We start from the raw sequence: 26,540 nt of genomic DNA, 5'->3' as shown, positions 1-26,540 counted from the left end.
TATTTTAATTTTTACTGACTATTTGTCTCTCTAACTGCTATATTTCTTGTTTGGCTGCTGTAACAACTGAATTTCCCTCATGGGTTCAATAAAGTCTTGTCTTGTCTTATCCTGACCATCTTGGACAGCTTTTTTAGGTTTTCTTGTTCTCTAAGCCACAATTATCAAAAGCAAAAAAGCAAAGGATCAATACATTTCAATCTCAGGGCTCCAGGACTAACTTTTTTCACTAGGAGCACTGTGGCCCCCAACTGAAAATTTTAGGGGCACAACCAGGAAATTTAGGGGCGCATACCGTAAATCAACATGCTAACCAAATCTACTCATTTCCACTGTATTACTAATAAATACTTTAATAATAGATGCAGAAATTACAATGTGCTGTTTCAAATTCAGTGTCACATTTTAATCTGCACCTTTGAAGATGCAACAACAGGTAAACTGACAGCACCATCGCTGTCATGACAGTACAAATGGTAAACAAAACGGATGGAAATTCATCTTGGTGGCACCAAATAAGTGCAGCCAAGACGCACAATAAGCGTGTTTGAGATCACCCAGGTGGATTCAACGCAGATCACCTGGTGTAAGACATAAATTTTTGTTCTTGCTCATACATCACCTGTCAATCATCACAAAAATATAACGAGAAAGGGGTGGAAGCAAGGCCCCAACCTACGCGAACATAGCTGGAAATTTAGTACTGAACTGACTGAAAGCTGCCCTACAAACTACAAAACAATGCATTATGGCAGTGTTTTTCAACCTTTTTTTGAGCCACGGCACACTTTAACCCTGTCAAAAATCCCGCGCTCACCATCATCCAAAAAAAGAAAAAAAAGCAGAAATTCATGGTCTGTATTGATCGACCCCCCCCCGCGCAATCTCAAGTGGATTTTTGTGGCAGAAAAAGCAGGAAGTTGCGGCTGTTAATTACTGTTTTTAAGGAATTTACATTCTGTAAATGAAACAGCAATGATCATAAATGAATTCTCCTCCATATCAGACTATTCCATTAATTGGAATAAGTCTGTTTTATTACCACTCAACAGGAATATGGAACAATTCCAGTTAAAACAGGAAATATCAAATATCTGGGTATCTACTTTTCCCCCAAACTATCAGAACTGGTGCAGCTAAACCACACCCCATTACTGAAAAGCATACAGGACGATCTAACACGCTGGACCAACCTGCCTCTGTCACTTATGGGCAAGGTAGCCACGGTTAAAATGAAAATCTTACCCAAGGTTAATTATCTCTTCTCAATGATTCCCACACAACCGCCATTAAAATGGTTCAAAACATTAGACTCATCCATATCAAGCTTTCTATGGAACAACAAACCTGCAAGAATTAGTCTAAAAACTTTAAAATCTGCAAAAAGCTGTGGAGGATTAGAATTACCTAATTTCCACAAATACTTTCTTGCAAATATATTGCAATACATCTTAAAATGGTTAAAAAATAATCCAGAAACCACCTCATGGTTAGACTTGGAACAGGCGTTATGTGGAAAGATCAACCTGTCAGATCTTCCATTTATCAGCCAAATAGTTAAAAAACAGGATTGTTTGTCCATCTGTCCCCTACCCCTTCCCTGGTGGGGGGTGTGGGCCCCTTGGTGACGGCGGCCGTGTCCCCTGGGTGCCGGCTCCCTGGGCCCGGCGGTGCTCTCTCCGCGTGGTGGGGGGGTTCACATTACACCTGAGCCGGGGGTGTTCGTGTCCCTGGGGGGTGGGTCCTGGTCCTTGCCCCTGAGCGCTGGGCCCCGCCAAACTTCCAACAGTGGCCGAGCCTGGTCGGGCCATATTTACAACACCCCTTGTGGGCCCCCTTTTTTCCCCGGGATTCACCCCTCCTGGGCGCGGGCGGCGCGCCCCTGCCTTGCTCCTCCCTGGACCAACCGTGGGCCGGGTGGGTGGCTGCCTGGAGTGCGGAGCGGGTCTCCCTTGGGGGGTCCTGGCTCGTACCTGGGGTTGGGGTGGGGGGATGCCCGGAACTCCTGGGTGGTGATGGGGTGCTCGTCTGGGGCTGTGGGCGTCCTTCTCCGGTGGGGCCCTGCGTTGGGCTCTCCTGGCGCGGCGGGGTGGCTGCTTTTCTGGTTGGGCTGGGGCGGCGCTCTCTTTCCCTCCGCGCCTCCCTGCTCTCTGGCTCTGGGGGCCTCGGCCTAGGTGGCGGTCTTGGTCGTCCAGGGGGCGGTTGTTCCCTGCCTGTTCCTGTGTGGCGTTGGGGGGATTCCGGCTGCCGCTGCTGCTGCGGCGGAGGTCTGGGTGTGGGGGTGGCTGGGCGCTCCTCCTCCTTCTTTTCACATTCTACCATCCATTTTAGAAGAACATAAACACTCACCTGTGCACAGGTGTTAGCTCACCTTTGCACTAATAGTTTGCATGATTGAATGAATGAAAGATTTCACACTAGTTGGTTTTAAGGCATAGGTATGCGTGTGTGAACACTATCTGTTTTGTGTACATGTTGACATGTGGACACTTTTGCAGCTAGCAGGGGGGTATTCCAGGAAGCATGTTTAAACTAGCCTGACTTTGAGCCTGAACTCTGGCTGAAATCCGCCTGAACTTGCTTATTCTGGGTATGTCGGTTCCAAAAGACCGGATAAGAGTTGGCGCAATTACGCTCGACTTGGTAACCCTGGGTTAATGCTCGTGCACAGCAGTTAGATAAAGACATTCTCAATAGATCGCCGATTTCTGGAGTCACCATGGAAACGCGTGGTGAAAAAAAAGAAAACGCTATACTTCAGTGAGACGGAGTCTGAGGTTTTAATGACGGCGTATGAAGATTACACGTCCATCAAAAAAAGTAACACGGCTGCATCATCAAAAGAAAGAGTTTCTGCGTGCAGAAAAAGAGCAGACAAAGTAAACGTCTATGAGACTCAATAATTGTTTATACAACTCAAATTTACATATTTATTTAACTAAATGTCACATTACTCCAATTCAATTAATCTTTTTTCCATCTTAATTAATATTATTTTTTGAAATCTCAAATGTCTAAGTTTGAGCCGGCAGATATTCTCATTTTTATAACAATAAAAAAGACGGGGGGAGAAATGCACGGAGTGCAAAATCTCAATCAGGAATTTCCCGTTATTGTCATTACAGTATTTGTCCGTAGGGGGGGCTATATAAACTTATCATCCTCTCCTTCACTCTCACTCATGGTGCAGATACGTAAGCTCAGTAGGGCAAAATAACTTGGCGAAACATGGCAAAACACAGTAAAACAGCTAAAAAACTAAACACATTTGGTCAAAAACCCACACTTAAACCCAAATCCGTCCAGACAGGCAAAGGGAATGATATCCCACAATCCTTTGCGGTGCCGATCTAACAGCAGCACCAAAGTTACACCTACTTAATTGAATTAATTTGAATGAAAGTAAAATAACTGTCTGAAAACTACGTGTAATTTTTAAACTGACTTACAAGATTTATCTTAACTGAAACAAATAATTAAGTAAGATCAAAGTAAAAAAAATATTTTTCCAACATCCATATGTGGTCTTGTCACCCTCTCACTGTGGAAAAAGTATTATCTGAGCTTCTTCATCCACTAAATCATCTTCAAATGGACACTCCATGCTGCTTCACCTCTCTGTAAACAAAGTAGCCTTCAACTAAACCTGCTCCAGACCAGGTTATGTTCAGAGCATGAGTTGCCATGGCAACTTGACCTAACCTGAAACATACCTCCAGTTCTGGAACCGAAAGCTGAGGTTATCAACTTCCTTAGCCTCAAACTTATCGTGAGAGCTAGCATAACCTGCTTTCTGGAATACCCCCCAGGTGTGTTGATAACATTTCAGTGTGTTTGTGGACAGGCCCCGCCCTTTTTGTACTACATTTGAACCTAACCGTAATGATAAACAACCAGTAAACCTGTCTGCTCTATGCTGCTTCATGGTCTTACCCCCCCCCCTCTCACTATCGCCCTCCTACCCCCCTCTCTCTAACATCCCTCTCTCTTCTTCCCTTCTTTCATTTTCCGTCCGGTCCAACACCAAAGATTTTCAAACATGATTGAAATTAATAAAGTTTGGCCTCAATTACAAAAGGGGTTTATTCAGACATACCTTTGGTTTGTCTGAAGATTAATAACCCCTCTTGTTAAAGTAAAATATGTCCAACACAAGAGGCCCTCAGCTCTCATCTGTCTGCCCAGCTGTTGGACAGGACAAGTTAAAAAAAAAAAGTCCCACTCCAATCATCTCAAAATGTTCCCAGTGATTTTTTTATTCATGATTATGCTGTTTTAGGCCAAAATCTAAAGATCTGTTCTGTTCTATAGGACATAGTTTCTGCAGAGGGGCAGGAATTCATTAGAAATTCACCTCTAGTGTTGTTGGCGTAAAAGTATGCGTTCACATATTTCCCATCATCCATTTGTTTACACTCTCTCCCACTAGCTTACAGAGCCCCACAAACCTAAATTAACATTAACAATCCAACAAAAACGGTCAGCAATATTGGAGCGATCCAGCGGTACAGTCTGAGTCTGACTCCAGCTCAGACCAGGAAAACAAAAACGTTTGTGGATCTAGTTGTCTACAAGGGGATGTGTTGGACTGGAGTTGAGCAGAGAGACTTTGGCCCTCCCGGTACAGTTTGTACAACACAGATGAGTCTTTTTAAACTGTACTTTTTCACCTGCCCCAGTAAGCCACTATTTTAAAAAATGAAATACTAAAAAAGGTTAAGCTTAAACTATTCTTTATCTGAGTGGGACCCACTCTAATAAAAATGGTGTTTTTGGTGTTTTCTGCTCTTGTAGCATTTTCTGATATGAAAAAGATTTTCAGATTAAAATAGCATTTGAGTATTTCTTTATTCAAAGGCCAGAAATTATTAATAAAAACAAAAATGTCACTTCTGCATAGCTGCTATTCATAATGTAATGTGAATGTTTGAACAAAACTGTAAATAGAAATACCGTATGCAGATGATCAGGTGTTGTTAAAAAAGGGGTGGGACCGTTTGAGATTTCTCCTTTTACCCACGCCTTTTTTCTTATGAAGTCTTGCTGCTCTGCAGAAACTATGTCCTGGAAAACAAAACAAGTGTTTGATTTTGAGTAAAAACTGCATCTTTGAAAATAGATCCAAAGCTGATCTCAGAGGAAACTTTAGGATGTGATAAAAACCACATATTGCACGGTTGGATGAAGGTTTCAGTTAGAAGTTCAATATAGAACAAAGAGAGGGACAGCAAACATTGTTGTCAATAATCATCTGTTAACCAACTACCCGTAATAGATTGTTTTCTAACTAAACAAAAGTTAACAGGCCTTTCAGAGTTCAAATCGGTTCCATAAATGTAAATTTATTAGAATTTCCATCAGGAATTTACACTGTCATGTTTTAGTGGGAAAAAAATAGAGTAGTTAAGATCGGGTAGGTAATCTGGCTATACATTCATTTTGTCAAAAGGATGTTTAGCCCTGATTGAAGCCCTTGAAGCCCTGAGACCAAAGCCTAAACTGTGACAAGTTCTCTGAGTCAGAACTCAAACCGGGCTCAAACCTGGATGCAACACCAGATTAATGTCTGGACAGAAAACCAAAGTCCTCCACTACCATTACCCTACATTCAGCACTCCAACGGAAAAGATATGGAAAATATTCAGACATTACTACCACTCCATGACATCATCAATAGTCACCGCCGGTCATCTACATTTGACGTAGCTGTCAGCGGTCGGAAAATACATAGCAACATCTGTTTTTATAACTTTAAAAAGTCATTCAAAAACAAAAAGTCATGACTTACATTTAAATATAAATGCTTCAGACCACACTCGTGAAGAAATGTTTCTCCTCTTTGGCACACGGATCACCCTACCGGCAGAGGGATAGCTAGCCTTAAGTCACTACGGCTTCTTAAAATAAAAACTTCGGACACCACTGCAGCTCCAAATGCTCCTTCAATTGGACGAATGGAGAGAAGCCAGGGTGGCAGGGGAGGATTATTCTGGGATGAGAAAAAGGAACTTTGGGAGCAGCAGAACCAGCTGTAACTAGGGATGGGTACCAATCCCCGGTATTGAATGAGCCCCGGGTCCACATTCTTCAAGACTGCAGTATCATTAAGATCTGACCTCCACGGTTCTGCTATCGGTTCTGGAGAACTCGCATTTTTTTTTGTGTCCCAAAAGATATGAAGTTTATCTGCCATATTTAACTCACCAAGTCAGTCAATTTTCCGTTAATTAATGATGATATTGATGTCGCTGTTCTCGCTGGAGAGGAGAAGTCTGTCTGGATATTTGTGTGCACAGGGGGGCAGGGCTATTATTCGATGGTACGCAGCGCACGTAAAATTAATGAAATCTGCGCCAGAGCGCCACGACTATCATCTCAACCTGTTGCTATGGTGACCGTATTTTTCCCTCTCTGTGTATAAAACACTGAGGAGAACGGGGGGGGGGGGGGTCTCAGCTGCAGAGGACATGGACAGGTGAACAGAGGAAAAGCAGGTAGAGAGGGGGGGGAGGGGCTTTGGCTTCAAACTGTCAGAGATGGAAACACTGGTGTCAGATTCAGATGCAGCTTTCACTGTTGAAGCAGAGACTCTCTGGGATGATTTGATGAACTCAAACATTTATTTAATGTGTTTTATATTTACATCATGACAGAAATATGTCAAAACATTGCTGTTTATTTTTCTATAAATAACTTCTTTCTTCATGTATTTTACTTTTCTAGTTGGAAAAATGTATAAAGTAAAATGTTTTGTTAAATGAGGAAATAATCACTTTATGTTATTCCTGCACAATATACCACAAATGTATCGTTATTGAATATCCAGCTCTGCAATACGCAGATCACAAAAAGACGGTGAAAATCACAATAAATCGTAAACCTTAAATGTGTTAAAACAATCTTATGACAGCTTAAAACTTTTAACGAATCAAATAAATCCCTTTATGCATTTGACCAATCAGACCAACCAGACATTAATATTCATCCTTTATTAATCTCAGTAATGGTTACATATCAGATGATCCTCACATCTCTACATTTCATACAAAAATGTCTCATTGTCATTATGTTGCAGCATGATTATCAATGATGTCATGATAAATAAAAATCAACGTTCATTTATTTAAATCACATTATGAACTAAAGACTAAATCTCCAGCGTTTTAACTCAGATTCTAACTTCTACATGTATGATTGAACACATTTGAATTCCTCTTTTCCATGACTCTGCCATGTTTCTCTGACAGCGTCTGGGATCTTTGTTAGTTTTAGTCCAAGTCTGTTTGTGACGTCACTTTTCTTCCACTTTGTCTCAGATGCAGAAACAATGTCTTTCAGCAGCGACTCTCAGAGGGAAAGTCTCTGTAGATCCAGAGAAAATGTCGCTGATGGTTCCACAGTGGGAGTCATCACGTGCTCAAAGCATCACTTTAGCACAGAACGCTGGGATGAATGATGCATTATGGGATGTCTGGCTCAGCTTTAGTGATGGTTGAATGAAGAATGTCCATCATTGATCCTTCCTCATCAAAAACCTTCATTTCTGATGCACTGAGAAACATTTATTAAAATGTAAAGAACATTTGATTGATCAGCATAAAGAGTTTGATTGATTTATTCAGAGAAACTGACTGAACCGTAGTAGGAGAGTCTCTCTGTGTCTGAAACCAGGAGTCCATGGTTCCTCCTTCAGTTCAGAGAAACCAGGAGTCCATGGTTCCTCCTTCAGTCAGAACCACAGATGCTGCAGTGATTTATGTGTCCAGCTCAGCGCCTCAGTCCAGAGTTCTTTATGATCTTCTTCAGCGTTTCAGGATGTTTTCCAGCCGTTTCTGAGTCAGCTGTTGTCATTTCTCCATGCAGACACAAACTTCTGTCAAAGATTCAGGAACAGCTGGAAGCAGCTGTTGGAAGCTGACAGACCGGAATGTTTTTCATCTCCAACCTCCTTCCTTAGAAATAAAAACAGAATCTCAATCAGTTTATGTGAAACCAGGAAGATGACTGTATAACTGTAAACTCAGATGATGGATACACTGTAGAATGACCATATTTGAAGAGATTGTCATTTTGAAATCTATATAAATACAAGTTTGATTCAAACAGAACAGCAACACAATGAAAGTAAACTTGAAATGGATCTATTTTTAGAACAGGCCTGCAGGCCACTGATGTGGCCCTTGGGGGCCACTGATGTGGCCCTTGGGGACCACCTGGTGCCCACAGACACCATGTTGGTGACCCCTGGTTTAGACTACCAGCAGAACCATCAGCAGCTCCTCTTCAGGGCCACATTCAGACATTTTGGGCCCCGTGGATCCTCATGTTTTTCAAGGCCCCTCTACAGTTTAGAGATGTCAGGAAATGCTTTCAGAGGAGAACTAAAGACGTTTTCAGCGGTTTTTCTGCAATGTGATCATTTGAAAATGAATTTTAAAATTTAGGATTCAAGATGAAGAAATACAATTTAATCAGACATTTTTGAAATGGAAGCTTTAAATCTATTGGATTGTAAATCTGTAGTCCTGAATAATTCCTGATGATCAATGACATTTCAATTCCTCGTCTGTTTGAACTTCATCTCTAATCTATGTCAGAACTTCTTCTTCTTTTCTTCCTGCAGCTGCTTGTTCTCTGCTCACATCAAAGCTCCCAGCAGCTTCTGACTCTTCATTCAGAGCTGAAGTCATGCTTGATCAGGGATCAATGTCCAACATTTGCTGCTGACTCTTCCTCATCACTTCCTTCTTCTCTCTGCTTTGATCTGTTGGAGCTGAAAGTCTCTGCTTGAAGGGCTGCAGCAGAGAAGGACTGGAAGATCATCTCCTGAAAACTGGGAGGAAGACTTTCCAGCATCCTGCTGCTGAAATTCTCCCATGATTCAGTGCTGTTTGGAGAAGAGCTGAGCAGAAAGAGGAAGTGGACTTTTTCTGCTGTTGCTGCAGAAACATCAGTTGGTTTGGATGCAGCCACAGGCTGATGTTTGACTTTCACACATCTGGACTTCTTTCCTGAAGCAGCTGCATGTTGTCCTGAATGTTCCTGAATGTTCTTCTTCTCTGCTTCTGCTGGACTCTTCTGATCTGCTGCTGTTGCTTCACATCTTTGGACTTTTTCTAAACTTTCTGATCTTCTTCAGCTCTGAACTCTTTAGAAGAAGTGAAGGATGAAAAACAGGAACTTTGTCTTTAAACTCAACTCTTTCTTCTGGATTCAGGTTGAGCAGCTGCAGTTTGTCAAAGACCAGCTGTGCTGCTCTGGTCTCAGCTCTGAAGTCAAACCCGTCCCACCTGACAGAACTGGACCTGAGATACAACGACCTTCAGTCTTCAGATGTTCAGCAGCTCCAGGATCTGGTGGAGAGTCCAAACTCCAAACTGCAGACTCTGAGGTCAGTAGAGGGTTGGAGTCAGTCCAGCTGCTTCCAGATGTTTGGTCCTAAAGTTAGTCTGAGAGCAAAGATGCAGAGTTTCCTGTGAAGCTGCAGCTTCTCAGTGAAGCTCTGAGGAGAATGATGACAGGCTTCAGGACAACAGTCAGCCAATCAGAGCAGCAGAAGCTCCAACAGGTGAAGATGACAGGAAGCTGCTGCTCTGAACAGGACTGAAGCTCCTGCTGCTCTTTCTGCTGCTGTGCTGCATCACTGACTGACAGACCAGGATCAGGAGACACTCCTTCATCTCTGTCTCTACACTTTCTCTCTGCAGGTGGGGGTAAAGAGTCTGATGTTCCTCCTGGAGGAGCAGAGAGGAGCAGCAGCAGCAGCTGGTCTGCAGAGATGTTGTGACTGGACGGTGTTCCTGGGAGGTGGAGAGCAGAGTGATGGAGGAATCAGAGGAAGTGGAGATGAGTGTCAGAGCTGCAGCAGGAACTGATCTGAGATCAGCTCCACTGTCTCTCTCAGCATCAAGTGGACAGTTATTGTGCTGCAGCTCCCCCGGTGGACTGATGGAGAACTGCACTTCCTCTTCTCATTCTAACTTGGAGTGTTGATCTGAAACATGGGTTGGATTCAGATGTTCAGCAGCTCCAGGGTCTGGAGAAAAACAGACCTGCAGACAAACAGATTCTTTTCTAGATCATCACTTTCTTCTTTGATGGACAGATGTGAGTTTGGGATGGACCAATCAAGGATTGAGGGAATCATTGATTAGACAGAACATTTCTGGATGACATAGATCTATGTGTGGGTCAGGCGTTGGATCCTGGTTCTGTCTCTGGAACAGGGACAGAACCAGAACTCTGGATCACTAGATTCTGGTTCCAGATGTTTCTCACTTGATTTCTGTTCTCCAGAAACTCTCATTGACAAACAAACACAGAGTTTCATTCAGAAACCTCCAACATGGTCATGTGACCAGAATGTTCATAGTGGAGACACGGACAAACGCTGTGGTCACATGACTCACTGGTCTGGATTCAAGTCCTTTGAAGTCAGTTTTTGGAGCAGAAATCTTGTCTGATCTCAGTTAGTGAACAAAAGTCTCTCAGTTGAATCATTTTTCTATCATCTCTGTTCTGTTGATGATCAAATATTGACTCATGCAGTTTGAAAGACTGAGTTTTGCTTTGATTGATGTTTTCCACAGTTTTCTGACTGAACTTCCTTTTTCTTTGGTGTTTTGTGGGTAAAACTCTGTTCTTTTTCATGCTGACAGCATTTTTAGCTGCAGTTTTAAAGAAGTTTCATCTAAATCCAGTAGAATCTCCTCATTTTCTAGAATGTCTAAACTAGTAGAAACTTTCTGAGCATAAAGCCTGTTTTCTCCAGAGGACATGAATGAACAGAGTGGATCTTAGTGAGGAATGACAGCCTCTGGATGCAGAGAATCACTTTGATGCAGCTGCTGCAACAACACCAACTGCATTGAAGCAGGAGGGAGAAGGGAGACACCTGCTGGCTGTTTGCAGAACTGCATCTTCAAACTGAAAGCTGTCTGTAAAATTCCTGCAGCCTGTTTGGATCTAATAAATGCTCTTTTGAATCAACTCTGTGTTTTCTATTGATTTCTATCTTTGACTCACAAACAGACTTGAATCTTTAGCTTCCCCCTCATCCTGTTCCAGCTGTTCTAATCTTCCTGGGTTTGGTTCCTTCTCAGTAGAAATGGGTTGGAAAAGAGCTTTGGAATGTTCAGGTGGTGCTGATGTCTTTCTAGATGGGGGTGGGCAGAACAGATGAGAGCCCCTCCCTCCTGATTCAGAGGGGAACAGTGGGCAGCAGCTGAAAGGAGGGAGTGGAAATGGGAAAAGTTCTCTGCAGGTTTCTCCTTTCCAAGAACAGAGGGACACGACTCCATGAACAGCAGAAGCTAAAGAGTTGGAAAACATGCCCAAAGCTGCAGCACCACCTGCAGAAAGATGCTTCCTCTTCAGGCTCCGCCCCTCCACATCAAGAGAGATCAGAGTTTCTGCTGAGCTGCTATTGGAGCTTTTAGGGGGTCAGATCTTTGGGAACATTTGCTGTCAATCAAACCAGGAAGTAAAGTGTTTTGAAAGATCAGATTGATGACATCATCAGTTGTGGAAACACTGGAAAATGGAAATCCAGCAGAGAAGTACACATCAGGAACTTCCTGTTTGAGTCTCTTGATTTTAGGATCATCAAGCCAGAATCCACCTTCATCCTGCTGAAGCCCCGCCCTCTGACCTCCATCAGTCATCTCTAGGCTCCGCCCCCAGTCTGCAGCAGCATCTGCTTCCTCAGAGAACAGCATGTCAGCACACACTGCACACGCTTGGATCCATGCAGACGTGTTGGAAGCCAGAGCTTCAGGCCTTCAGGCCTTCAGTGGATCTGTCCGTTCATGCTGAATGGGAGCAGAAGAACGTCTGTTTCAGCTCTGCTGCTTCAGCTCCACTCAAACTGCTGGGAACTCCAAACTCTCTCAGAGGAGAAAAACAGCAGAAAGCTTTCTGCAGCTGCTCTCACAGTGGATCTTCCTCTGTCTTCTTCAGCAGCAGATGATGAAGAGTCACTTTCTTCAGGTTCCTCTCAGTCCTGACCTTCATTCCTGATGGACCAAAGCCGACTGACAGCAGCTCTTTAGCTCCACAAAGAAAACTCTGCAGTTTCCCAGAAACCTTCTGAAGCAGAAAAACCAGGAGACTTCCTGTCTGTCTGTCTGTCAGTGTTGGAGTCTTCCTCCATCTTCAAATGATGAAGCTTTCTGCTTTGGAACCTTCCAGAAAGCCTTTTGAAAGCCTCCTGATGATGCTGGAGGACAGGGAGGAGTCAGGAGGATGCAGGAGCTCCCAGAGGAGGAGAGGCAGGAGGAGCAGAGGGAGCGGCTGCTGGAGCAGAAGCAGCTGCAGACGCACTTTTGGCTCTGGGCTTCAAACTTTGATCAGGAGGAAGAGGAGGAGCTAAAGAGGAGCAGGAATGCTGGGAGTGGGACTGGAATTCACACTGAATCCAACATTTGGGGACAAAAATGGCGTCTTCCAGAAATAAATCCATGTTTCAGAAACGGGAACATTCTTGAAAGTCTACCCGGCAACAACTGGGGTTTGGATGAGGAGAAGAAGAAATGTTCCCATTTAGAGAGAAACCAGTTTCTACTCCATCCAGACTCTCAGCTCCATTTAGCTCCTGGATCCACTTTGGAAACGGTTTTTCACAATAAAAGCACACATTTTAGGATTATCAGAGGTAAAAACTAACAACTAACTTTGAATTTGTTCTTTTCTTATTGAAATAAAGCAGAAATCTGTTCTCTCAAACTCCTTCAATGTCCTTTTTTGATCATTTTTAAACATAATGTTGATGTTTTTATTTAAAATCATCATTTTGGTCTTTTTTGATTCATAAACTAATTTACATCCATTAAAAATAGAACATTTGAAAAGAATCAAATGATCAAATAAAAATCAAACATCAAAGTCAGAGACATAAAGGGCTCATATCTTCACCAATTCTTCCAGAAACGTGGAGGATGTGACCTACCACTGTTTCAAGTTGGAGCAGGAGCTGAACATTGTCGCCCCCTGCTGGTGGAAACAGCTCATTACAAGCGTGGAGACGCAGAAAAGCTCCGATTGGTTCTTCTTGATCAATGATGTCAAATGTTCTGGATGACAAAAATCCCATTCAGTTGATGTAAAAACCCTCATCAGACATGAAAACAACCGCTATTCCTGCTGTTTCTGACCGTTTTCATGGTCTGCAGGTCTGACAGCAACAATCTCAAATGTTGGACTGAACCATTTCATTTGAATCCTAGAGAAAAGACCACTGAACATTTCATATTTGTCTCTGATTCTTCCATCATAATTGAATAAAAACTAGATCTGAAACCAGATTCAAATCTGTTTAGTTTTTGAGTTTCATGGATTTCAGCTTCATCTGTTCTGGTTCCAGAATTCTGACTTTTTTATCATCAGCTGAGTGAACAGATCAGAGCTGAGGCCCTCTAGTGGTGGACAGATGTTACTGTTCCAACAGGAGGTGGATGACCAGGAGGGGGCAGGACAGGCCTGGGGTCAGAGGGCGGGGCCATCCAGGAATCAGACTCCCCGGGGGGGAAAGGCTCTACCTCGTGGTTTCATTTCCTGTCAGGAATAATTGCTAAAAATGGACTTTAGGACTTTGCTGAAACAGGAATGACATCAATTCAATGATTTCAGCAAATTCAGCACTTAGGCTCCGCCTCTCCTCTCTGCTGTTTATGATTGTCCACCGCTGAGGGGGGGGAGGGGGACTTGGGGCCCCTAGCACTTTGGAGGCTTCGAGCTGAATCCATAAAATAATTCTGAAATAATTTAATGACCATTTTTATGTAACTCTGGAAATAAAAATGAAAACGAAATGACATCAAATTGTCCAGTTAAAAGGGTCCCCCCCCCTCCTGCAGTAATGGACTATTCTGTCAACAGCAAGTTCAAAGCCTCATTTTATGGTTCTTTTATTTTTAACTCCTGGGTCCTTGGGTTTCCTGTGACGTCATTTCCGGGTGAGCTATTCCCAGTGCTAGTCGTGTGTGACTGCTGTCCTCTTGTTTGGCATTAGCCTTACTACTATTGCTTACTCTAAGGGTTATCTGGGTTAATATTCACATCTAGTACCTTTTATTAGTGAATTCACTTCTGTTAAACCGCTTGCTGTTCACTTTCTCATTTTGCTTAATAGACCACTTCTCTTTACCTAAACACCGCTAGCCTTAGCTTAAAACCTGGCATGGCCACCACTCCTTCCGCCTCTCCTCCTCTCTCCTGCCCCATGTGCCATATGTTTAGTGATGATCCTGCCTCCTTTAGTGAAAATAGCGGTAGATGTGTTAAGTGTAGTCTTGTGTTAGACTTGGAGGCCAGGCTGGAGCAGTTAGAAGCGCGGCTCCGCACAGTGGAAGCTAAGCCGGCTAGCCAGGTCGTTACTCGTAGCGCGGGCCGCGCTACCAGGGCTAACTTAGGTAGCACCCCAGCGCCCTCCCAACAGCCGGGAGACAGTCAGGGGTTTGTACCGGTTGGGAGGAAACATAGTGCTAAACGCAAAAACTTAGAGCACCCGAGACTCCACGTTAGTAATAGGTTCTCCCCCCTCGGCGACACACCCGCTGAACACTCAACTCTGGTTATAGGTTCTTCTGAAGTTAGAAACGTGGAGCTCCCAGCGGCTACAGTCAGGTGTTATCCGGGGGCCAGAGTTGGTGACATCGAGGGGAACCTTAGGATGTTAGCTCAGAGTAAGTCCAGGTTCCGTCGAGTCGTGATTCACGCAGGCGGTAATGATGCCCGACGGAGACAGTCAGAGGTGGTTAAGTTAAACGTAACTTCGGTGTGTAAACTGGCTAAGACGATGTCCGACACTGTAATTTTCTCTGGTCCCCTGCCGAACTTAGTCAGTGATGAAATGTACAGCCGCTTTTCATCATTTAACCGCTGGCTTTCTAGATGGTGCCCAGAAAACGGCGTTGGTTTTGTGGATAACTGGAGCGCGTTTTGGGGGAAGCCCGGTCTCATGGGGAGAGACGGCGTCCATCCCACCCGGGACGGTGCCGCTGTTCTTTCTAGAAACATTTCTGCTAGCCTTAGTCTGTTAACCTGACAATCCAGAGACGAGACCCGGGCGCAGAGCAGCAGTGGAAAACGCTCCTCTGAGCCTCCCTTAGGGTTAGTGCCGGTGCAAAACCCATGCAGGGAAAGTCAAGCAGGTCCTAGCTTTAGCTTATGTGCTGAAAGACAAATGAAAGGAGCGCGTCATAGAAACCTTAAAGTGACAGACAGCAGTTCTCACAAGCAGAATTATGATGTCATTAAATGCGGTTTATTAAACATTAGATCCATTTCCTCCAAGTCCCTCTTAGTCAACGAGTTAATTACTGATAACAACCTTAGTCTTTTAGCCTTAACAGAAACTTGGCTCCAACAGGATGACTATGTTAGATTGAATGAAGCAACCCCCCCCACTTATGCTAACTATCAGAAATCCAGGATTTCAGGGAAAGGAGGTGGTTTGGCAGTAATATCACAGTCTAGCTTACTTCTCCGCCCTAAAGTTAAAAATGCTTATAATTCATTTGAAAGCATCATATTGTCTTTAAATCACCCAAACAGGAAAACTCGAAAACCTGTTTTACTCATAATTATTTATCGCCCCCCCCGGCCCATATTCAGAATTTTTAACTGAGTTTTCCGACTTCCTATCGACTATTGTCTTAGATTCTGATCAAATTATAATATTAGGGGATTTTAATATTCATGTTGATGACCCCAGTGACTGTCTAGGAAAGGCCTTTGCAGCTTTATTAGATGATGTTGGTTTCACCCAAAGTGTGAATGAACCCACTCACTGTCATAAGCACACCCTGGATCTTGTTCTAACCCATGGGATAGAGATCAGCCAGCTGAGTGTCCTTCCTCTTAACCCCATCATTTCTGATCACTTTCTGATTACCTTCCAGTTTACACTGGAACATCCTTCTGCCCCAGTGAATAAGAAACAGCTTAGAAGAACCTTAACTGACCGTTCTGTGTCTGAGTTTAAACACACAGTTCAGCCAGTACTTAGTGATATTCTGAGAAAATACTCTGAGTCCAGCTCCCATAGTATCAGTCCTAGTATAAATGACCACTTTGTTAATGATGCCTTACAAGCCCTCAGGAGTACACTCGATGTTGTTGCCCCCTTGAAACCTAAGTTCGTCAGACAAAACCGAGTAGCACCGTGGTTTAACGCTGAAACTCGTTCTCTTAAACGAGAAACCCGTAAGTTGGAAAGAGAATGGCGCCGCTCCGGTTCAGAGCAGTCTCTGGATATCTGGAAACATAGCCTATTAAATTATAAAAAAGCTCTGCGTAGAGCTAGAAGCCAGTACTATTCAACCTTAATATCAGAGAATGGAAACAATCCAAGATTTCTTTTTAGCACTATTGCTAAATTAACTCGCAGTCAGAGCTCAGTAGAACCACATGTTCCTGTTTCTCTCAGCTCTGATGATTTTCTTACATTTTTCGACAGTAAAATCTCAAATATTAGACATAAGTTAAATCAAGTTATTCCTACTATCAGCCCAGAGCAGGCTGAAGCGGTAGAAATGGAGGCCTCCATAGAAACCTCTGTAACATTAGACTGCTTCACTGCTGTGGATCAAGCGGAAATAACATCAATTATTACGTCCTCCAAATCCTCAACGTGTCTGTTAGACCCAATTCCCACTAGACTTTTTAAAGAAACTTTTCCCCTAATTAATGATCCCATATTAACAATGATAAATGCCTCTCTGGAAACGGGTTACGTGCCACAGTCTTTTAAATATGCAGTTGTTAAACCTCTTCTGAAAAAGCCCAGTTTGGATCCTAGCATCTTGGCCAACTATAGACCGATATCAAACCTGCCCTTTATTTCTAAAATCCTAGAAAGAGTTGTAGTTAAGCAGCTTTACTGCCACCTACAGGACAACAGCCACTTTGAAGACTTTCAGTCGGGGTTTAGACCTCACCACAGTACGGAAACTGCACTAGTTAGAGTCTCTAATGACTTGTTATTGGCCTCAGAAAAGGGACTACTTTCTATTCTGGTCCTGTTGGACCTCAGTGCTGCCTTTGACACTATCGACCACAGTATTTTACTCCATAGATTAGAGCAGGACATAGGGATCAGAGGATCTGCTCTCCACTGGTTTAAATCCTATCTGTCCGATAGGTATCAGTTCGTTAATGTAAATGGCCATTCCTCTCAGTGCACTCGAGTCAACTATGGAGTCCCACAGGGCTCAGTCTTGGGACCGATCCTGTTTACGCTTTATATGCTACCCCTAGGAAACATAATCAGGAAACACAGCATTAATTTTCATTGTTATGCCGACGATACGCAGTTGTATTTATCCATGAAGCCTGACCAGAATGACCAGATAGAGAAACTGAACGCCTGCATCAGTGACATCAAGACCTGGATGACAATTAATTACCTCCTCTTGAACCCAGAAAAAACTGAGGTCATTATACTTGGTCCTAAAAACCTCAGAGATGCTCTGTCTGCTCAGATAGTCTCCCTGGATGGCATAAGTATAGCCCCCAATCCCACAGTTAGAAACCTTGGGGTTTTATTTGACCAGGATTTATCATTTAAGGCTCACATATCTCAGGCATGTAGAACTGCCTTTTTTCACCTGCGGAATATTGCTAAGATCAGAAATCTACTTTCTAAGAGTGATGCTGAAAAACTCATCCATGCATTTGTTACGTCGAGGCTGGATTACTGTAACTCCTTGTTAGCAGCGTGTCCTAAGAGTTCCTTAAGAAGTCTCCAGCTTGTTCAGAACGCAGCAGCTAGATTGTTAGCTGGAACTAGCAGAAGAGATCACATCACTCCTGTGTTAGTTTCGCTCCATTGGCTCCCAGTTGATTCTAGAATTAAGTTCAAGATCCTCCTGTTAACCTATAAGGCCTTACATGGAATGGCCCCGTCCTATATTAAGGACCTCATAGTCCCTTACCATCCAATGAGAACACTTCGCTCGCAAAATGCAGGACTGCTTGTGGTTCCTAGAATTAGTAAAAGTACGGTTGGAGGTAGAGCGTTTAGCCACCAAGCCCCTGTCTTATGGAATAAACTCCCAGCTCATGGAAGAGAGGCCGACTCAGTTTCTACATTCAAAGCTAGACTGAAAACATTCCTCTTTGGACAGGCTTATTGTCAGACTAGTTAGTATTCAGAGATTATTTAACTTAATGTTAAGTTGTTTAAATTAAACTTAATAATAACTATTTCTTTTAAAAGGCTGCTAGAAGTTGAAGCTGGGGTAACTATGGTGCACTGGGGTTCTGTCCTCTTTTCTGTTTTTACTTCTACCCTTCCTCTCCTCTATTCTTGATCATAATTTATCATTTAGTTCTCCATGCCTCTGTTTGGTGCAGTGATTCATGTATTGTCCCTCTTTCCTTCTCCCCTCCTGGGGAGTGGGAGTGCTTCCAGACTCCAGTTGGCTCATCCGTGCTCCAGTTCCTGACCGTCTACCTCGTCTCTGCTCCTGCTCCTACACCTGGCTGTGGATCCTGTCTCCGGCTCAACTCGCGCCTTTGACTGTCCCCACAACCAGGGCTGGATGAAGCTCGTCTGCTGGACTTTTATATTTGTAGTTGTAGATTTAGATAAGTTAATTCTTCTCTAAGAGTTCTGGTACATCACCTGACCGTCCTGGGGGAGGATCCCTCCTTCATGTGGGCACCCCTGAGGTTTCTTCGTTTTTTCCGGAATCCGTTTTTTTTGGGAGTTTTTCCTTACCGCGAAGGGGGGTCTAAGGGCAGGGATGCCAGTATAGCTTAGTCAGTTTGTTAGTTCATTTTAGTATTTTCCTATTGAACTCTTTGTATTCGTGATCCTTTTGATTTCATGTTTTACTTCGAAGCCCATCGAGACGACTGTTGTTGTGATTTTGGGCTATACAAATAAAATTGAATTGAATATGGTCTTTTCATTGACATTTGTGACAACTGTGGTGGTGTGTGGTTCTGCTTTGGAACCTTCCAGAAAGCCTTTTGAAAGCCTCCTGATGATGCTGGAGGACAGGGAGGAGTCAGGAGGATGCAGGAGCTCCCAGAGGAGGAGAGGCAGGAGGAGCAGAGGGAGCGGCTGCTGGAGCAGAAGCAGCTGCAGACGCACTTTTGGCTCTGGGCTTCAAACTTTGATCAGGAGGAAGAGGAGGAGCTAAAGAGGAGCAGGAATGCTGGGAGTGGGACTGGAATTCACACTGAATCCAACATTTAGGGACAAAAATGGCATCTTTGAAAGTCAGAGACATAAAGGGCTCATATCTTCACCAATTCTTCCAGAAACATGGAGGATGTGACGTCACTTTTCCTACCACTGCTTCAAGTTGGAGCAGGAGCTGAACATTGTCGCCCCCTGCTGGTGGAAACAGCTCATTACAAGCGTGGAGACAGAAAAGCTCCGATTGGTTCTTCTTGATCAATGATGTCAAATGTTCTGGATGACAAAAATCCCATTCAGTTGATGTAAAAACCCTCATCAGACATGAAAACAACCGCTATTCCTGCTGTTTCTGACCGTTTTCATGGTCTGCAGGTCTGACAGCAACAACCTCAAATGTTTGACTGAACCATTTCATTTGAATCCTAGAGAAAAGACCACTGAACATTTCATATTTGTCTCTGATTCTTCCATCATAATTGATTAAAAACTAGATCTGAAACCAGATTCAAATCTATTTTGTCTTTGAGTTTCATGGATTTCAGCTTCATCTGTTCTGGTTTCAGAATTATGACTTTTTTATCATCAGCTGAGCGAACCGATCAGAGCTGAGGCCCTCTAGTGGTGGACAGATGTTACTGTTCCAACAGGAGGAGGATGACTAGGAGGGGGCAGGACAGGCCTGGGGTCAGAGGGCGGGGCCATCCAGGAATCAGACTCCCCAGGGAAAGGCACTACCACGTGGTTTCATTTCCTGTCATGAATAATTGCTAAAAATGGACTTTAGGACTTTGCTGAAACAGGAATGACATCAATTCAACGATTTCAGCAAATTAAGAACTTAGGCTCCGCCTCTCCTCTCTGCTGGTTATGATTGTCCACCGCTGAGGGGGGGAGGGGGACTTGGGGCCCCCAGCACTTTGGAGGCTTCGAGCTGAATCCATAAAATAATTCTGAAATAATTAAATGACCATTTTTATTGAACTCTGGAAATAAAAATAAAAACACTGAAATGACATCAAACTGTCCAGCTAAAAGGGTTTTACCCCCCCCCCCCCCTCGTCCTCCTGCAGTAATGGACTATTCTGTCAACAGCAAGTTCAAAGCCTCATTTTAAGGTCTTTTCATTGACATTTGTGACAACTGTGGTGCAGTGAAAGATCCGAATCCAACTACAAATGGATTTCTTCCCATAATGCATCAGTGTCTCTGTTTCTATAGAAGTATATAGGTGTCTATAGTGATACAGCCTCCTCTCCTTAGAGGCCTTAAAAGTTGAAGTCAAGTCAACAAACTGGATTAGTTGTGTTAACGTGACCTTTTGTTGATGATATGAAAAGATCTTGTTGAACCAAAGTTCTGGTGTTTGATTCTGACAGAGATTTGAAAGTCACAGAAACTTTTTTTAGTTTGGTTCAAAATTCAATCCACCGTGCACGGAGTCTGACCTTCATGAAGGCTTGGTGAGGCTTCTTCTTCTGGGCAAACAGTGAAGCTTTTCCTGCTTAGCGCCCTCTACTGGTTGCAGATTGGAAGCAGATTGAAGTTGTAATGTGAAACAGCTGAAGGTCAAATCTGCTGTGAAGAAGTTTGGTTTAGTCCAGACGTGTTGGACTTCAAACTGTCATTTCCACCAACAACACCACCAAGAGCTTGTTCAGCTGGACCACAACAACACATGACAACAACACACATGTCTACATGGAAGTGACAGTGTGGCGGCGCTGCTCAGATCACGACTGACCTTTGACCTGACACTGAAAGTGGCCTCTGCCGCCATGGCGACTGAGTGGAGCGGCTCCACGGCTGCTGGTGGTGTTCCAGGTGATGGAGGATGTTTTCCAGGTGTCTGCTCCTGCAGAGGTCTGGATGGATCTGAGCTGATCTGAATGTGCTGACAGGCCTCTGAGGAGAAGAGACTGACAGAGGAACCATGAGCTGAAGGAGGCTAAAGGCCCAGGATCCAGAAGCAGCTGCAGAGAGACCACCAGCATCAGGATCAGGATTCCAGAGGGGCAGGGCTCAAAGTGGAAACAGACTTTTTGCTCCTTGAAAGCAGACGAGCAGAGATGAAGTCACCTGGAGACAACGACTCCTTTCTGATCCCTGGAGCTGAAAGTCATCCAATTGTCATTTGGATGTCAGCAAACTCTAGTCAACATGAGTTTGTTCACTTGATCCCAGACTTGGAAGAATCAAACACTGGAGGCTCTTGATGTGGATGTGCACAATGTGCTGCAGGCAGAATCAACAGGAATCCAGTTGAATCCAGATGTTGGAAACACAGACGTCCTACAGCAGGGCTGCTCCTTCCTGCTCCTGGAGATCTACCACCTGCCTGTTCTCCAGCTCTCGCTGCACTCCTTCCTGCTGATCACCTGGACCAGGTGTGTTCATCCAGTCACAATCTGGAGACATCTGATGGAGCCAATCAGCAGCTAGCAGGGCTTGGATATCTGGAAAACAGGCAGGTTGGTAGATCTCTAGGACCAGGATGGAGCAGCCTTGTCTTCCAGCTTTCCTTCCCAGAATGCAACAGTTTGACTGAGAATGAATGTTCTGTCTGTCAGTCCCTCCAGGTTCCTGTCAATCATCCACATGTCTTCATGTCTGTTGTCTTCAGTCAGTAGAAGTCTCTGTTTTCAGCTCTACATTGTCAGATCATCAGTTTTTGGTTTCTCCATGGATTTCCTCCTGTTTCTGTTTCTGGATCAAATCTTGACGTTTCTGCCTCTGAGTCCAGTTTCTGCATTTTGGCTCCTCCCCTTCCTGACAACTGGATCCAGTGTGACTCCGGTTCTATGTTGGATACTCTTCTGCATCTGATCCTCTAAACAGGAAGTTGTTGTGACTGGAAGGATTTGGATCCAGAAAGATGGAGAACCTGAAGGATCCAGAGTGGAAAGAAGGCTAAACCAATCAGAAAACATTCTGTTCAACAGAAACATTTAGTGTCAGACCCGGAATGAGGAAGCTGTGACCTCACCACAAATACTCTTCCTTTATTTTGAAAATCCCCTGCTGTTTGCAGCTTCCTGTCCCTGCAGGATCTGCTCTGTGTTGAATTCAGACGTCTGGCTAAAGTCCAAAGTGACTCCTGGACTCATTTAGAGCCTTTTTCTGAAACCTGAACGTCTGGAGGCTCTGAGTCCGAGCGGAGCTGCAAAGACACGAGCTGCAGCTCAGAAGAAAATGGTTTGATACCAAACTGGGGGGTTGGAGACACTTTTGGATTCATCTGGAAAGCTGCTTCACACCCAACGGGATTCACGCGGTGGGCGTGGCCACTTTCTATGTTAAGTCAATGGTCCAGACGCCATCTGAGGTCCTGCGGCGCCATTTGAGCGGTGGGCGTGCCCACTTTCTATGTTAAGTCAATGGTCCAGACGCCATCTGAGGTCCTGCGGCGCCATTTGAGCGGTGGGCGTGCCCACTCTCAATGTTAAGTCAATGGTCCAGACGCCATCTGAGGTCCTGTGGCGCCATTTGAGCGGTGGGCGTGGCCACTTTCAATGTTAAGTCAATGGTATAGACGCCATCCGAGGTCTTGCCATTTGAGCGGTGGGCGTGGCCACTTTCAATGTTAAGTTAGTGGTACAGACGCCATCTGAGGTCCTGCAGCGCCATTTGAGCGGTGGGCGTGGCCACTTTCAATGTTAAGTCAATGGTATTGACGCCATCTGAGGTCCTGTAGCCCCATTTGAGCGGTGGGCGTGGCCACTTTCAATGTTAAGTCAATGGTCCAGACGCCATCTGAGGTCCTGCAGCGCCATTTGAGCGGTGGGCGTGGCCACTTTCAATGTTAAGTCAATGGTACGGACGCCATCTGAGGTCCTACAGCGCCATTTGAGCGGTGGGCGTGGCCACTTTCAATGTTAAGTCAATGGTATTGACGCCATCTGAGGTCCTGTAGCCCCATTTGAGCGGTGGGCGTGGCCACTTTCAATGTTAAGTCAATGGTACAGACGCCATCTTAGGTCCTGAGGCGCCATTTGAGCAGTGGGCGGCGTGAAGGTCTGGCAGCAGCGTGACGGTTTGAGTGACAGCGGGTAGAAAACACATCAATCTAGTGAATGGATCCATGGTTCTCCTGAACTTCCATTCATTCTCTTCACCTGCTGGTTCCCTCTGGGGGCAGCGGGGTTTCAGGAAGCGTCCTGCCTGCTGGTGGCCAAAGGCGGCTTCACCCTTCAGTCTGCTGCAGGGCCCATGGAGCTGGAGCATTGATCTGGCTATGCGGCTCCAGGAGGAGAGCTGGCGGCCAGACAGAGAGCTGCTGCTGATGGAAAGACAGCCTGATCATCTCCTGAACTTTAGCTTTCTGGTTTCCATGGAGACCATCAGAAAAAGCTCCCTGATTGGATTCTGGTTTGTAGTTTTCCTCTGGGGTTAACATGGGACAGCAAGCCTTCAAAGTGGGTCAGAGAGACGGAGAGACGGCGGAAGCGTCCGTCTTTCAGACTCATCAGGAGAGAAGATGACTGAACGGAGAGAATCTGAAGGATCCAGACATGGAGACGTGATTCCCCATGATTCTGGAGAACTCTTCATCATCCAGAAACCTGACCTCTCAGCATCATCCGTGTCTTCATGCAGTGGAAATGACAGAAACACAGACACCGCTCCATGTCGCCATCAGGCTGAAAACATTAGCTGGAAGCTCCGCCCACAGGCGGCGTCCAGCTCAGGAACACATTTGTGGACAGACGGCGAGCAGAGAATTATCCGCGCGGTGAAAGAGAGGCGGTCAGTGTGGACGCAGCTGAACAGAAATGTATTCATGTTCATTCAAAACAAAGAGGACACTTTTGAATAGGAGGCAGAAAGGGCAGGTGTTCAAACCCCCCTAGGGTCCTGTGTGTGCACGTCTGACCAGCATCAACCTGTTATTTCTGTTGGTTCTGATCCATAAAGGTTTTTAATTACCATTTATTTGTCTTTAGTGTTCAGAGTTCATATAGTTTTGCATTTTTCAAGAGGTTTCCTGAACTTTTTGAGCTTCTCCAGTCTGGTTCTACTGGTTTTATTGGAGTTTCTACTGTTTTTATTGTTGCTCCACGTGACCCAAAGGTCTCTGCTCGTCCCTGCTGTGCAGCTCTGTCCTTCCCCTCTGTCATGTGTTCATCCGTCCACACGAGGGCGCCGTCTAAGTCATGCCTGGTGAGCTGGAAGCCAAGAAAAGGAGGGAAAAATGGAGAAAAAATGAAAGACCTGAGGAAAGCTGCAGTTCAGCCTTCAGGAAGAAAAGTTTAGACCAATAATTACAGAAAGTAAAAATGCTGCTGAGCGTCTGACTGAGATGATCCACATTCAGAAGAGAGTTTCAGAGTGAAAGACGTGTGGAAGAAGAGAATCCTGAAGGTTTCTGTGCAGACATGAACTCAGTCAGAGAGCGTCTGAATGTTGGAGGATCCAGAAGAAACCAGGAGCTCATGAAGGTGGTTCTGTTGGAGCAGAGAGCAGAACTCTGATCCCAGTTTCAGGAACAATGCAGGCTCATGTTCTGGACTGAAGAGTTCTCCTGAAATGTTCTGTTCAGACTTCTTCAGGATCACATCTGTGTGTGAATGTGGAGCTTTGTCTGAACCAAGCTGCAGCTAGTTCACTTTGAAGCTCCTTCAGGCTCACACAGCAACAATGACAAAGACTGAAGCTGCTGTGCTGCCCTCTAGTGGCAGACATGGCATCTGCAGCACACATTTCTGCATTTCTGCCTGATCAGCATGAAGAATGAGGACATTTGGTGTTTAACAGTTTCAGGATCAAAAATATAGCAGCTCCATTAAAAAGAAAGAGCTCAGTCGTTACTTTGAACATGAAAAACATCTAAAGATTGTTGTTGACTGAAAATGAAAAACTTTTATGTCTCTGATTCTAAACCACAGTTTATGCAGTAAAGTAGAAACTATTTCTGTTAAAAAATGTTTCTAATAAAATATTTCACACACAGTTAAGGCAGAAAACTGAAGATAATGGATTCTGTGTCATCTCAACATTAGATAAACTGATATTTTTTCTTTTCCAAATTGTTTTTTATTTAACAAGTCTTTATTGAAGAAATAGAAACAAGAAACAGTGAAAATGTTTGCTTTTATTTTGTTAAATATCCTTTTTTTATACTTTTTATGGGAATTTAATAAGTATTGAAATCGAGGAAACTTCTCTTTTGTTTTCTCCACTTTATTTATTATTTCACAATTATTGCCTTTCTTTGTTCACTTTAAAGATTCCTATATCCATTATTACAGTTTAGGAAAAGCTTAAACCAGGGGTGTCAAACATACGGTTCGCCAGGTGGTTTAGTCCGGCCCACACATGAAGAGTAAAAATCATAAGGATGTTTAAAAAAGAAAGCAAGTTTCTAGTCCATTCCTGTGGCGAGTTATGATTTTTTTTAAAGAAATAACCGAAATGTGCAATTCCGCCACCAGGGGGAGCAAAGGAAAAGCTTAACAGGCGAAACAACATAACTCTGGATGTGCCAAAAACGAAACCTAAAAGCTCTGTGTCTGGGCAGTGGCGCCTCCAGAAATTTTTCATGGGGGTGGCCGGTAGGGGGCCACATTAAATTTTGGGGTGGCACACAAAAACCATGAGCTATATTTTTAAAATTCATTCTACCAAACGTAGTAAAACAACCTTTAGAAAACCAACAGAAAGATAAATGCCTACTGATATTTTGTAGAACATGAACTTATAGTAGATCCTACTAGTATAATAACTAATAGATACTAGTAGATACCATTAGTACATACTACTACTGATATATATATATATATTTTTGTTTATATTTAATGCTTTGGTGTGTCTGCTTGGGGTGTTCGGCTCTTGACTGAGAGATATCTATAATAAACAAAAAACTAAATCTGTTGTTCTGAAATAATAATAAAAATATCCTTCTAATTATTAATTATATCTGTAGACATTTCTATTCAGACTAATAATCATGAAACGTTTTTATTATTAGGGCAACATTATTCTAACTTCACCAGTTGGTCCAGGAACAGGTGGAGCCCCTGCTTATGCTGAGTTCTGCCTTGCTTCTCTGACCGATGATGCTGACTGTCCCTCCTCTGATGCTGTCTCATCTTTGTCTTCCTTATTCTCTTCTGTCATTTATGCTGCTCTGTCTCATCTTCCTCCTCCTCACTACTCCTCTGTTGCTCCCCTACCATCTCTTTCACTCCTTCTGCTGCACTTTTATTCTTAAAATAAGAATATATGTTGAATTTCTCTTCATTCTCTGAAAATGGACAGACACAAGCATCAACTAATGACTATAGGTAACTCTGTGGAAACAAAAACACATCAAAATGTTGCGGTAACACAACAACCGGTGCTTAAATAGTGCCATGAAAATGAGTGGCTTGTGACAGGGACATCCTTTTTTTAC

General features: G+C 43.9%; 1 protein-coding gene across 2 annotated transcripts in view; it reads right to left on the bottom strand.

The window, feature by feature from the left end:
• The window catches only part of LOC144988873 (uncharacterized), a 385,609-nt gene that overhangs the window by 41,571 nt on the left and 317,498 nt on the right, over window positions 1-26,540 (bottom strand). The window lies entirely within an intron of this gene.

This window comes from Oryzias latipes, chromosome 2 (genome assembly GCF_053564925.1).
Source record: "Oryzias latipes strain Hd-rR chromosome 2, Olatipes_Hd-rR_3.1".
Taxonomy (NCBI): domain Eukaryota; kingdom Metazoa; phylum Chordata; class Actinopteri; order Beloniformes; family Adrianichthyidae; genus Oryzias; species Oryzias latipes.
This window is presented reverse-complemented; position numbering and strand designations above follow the sequence as displayed.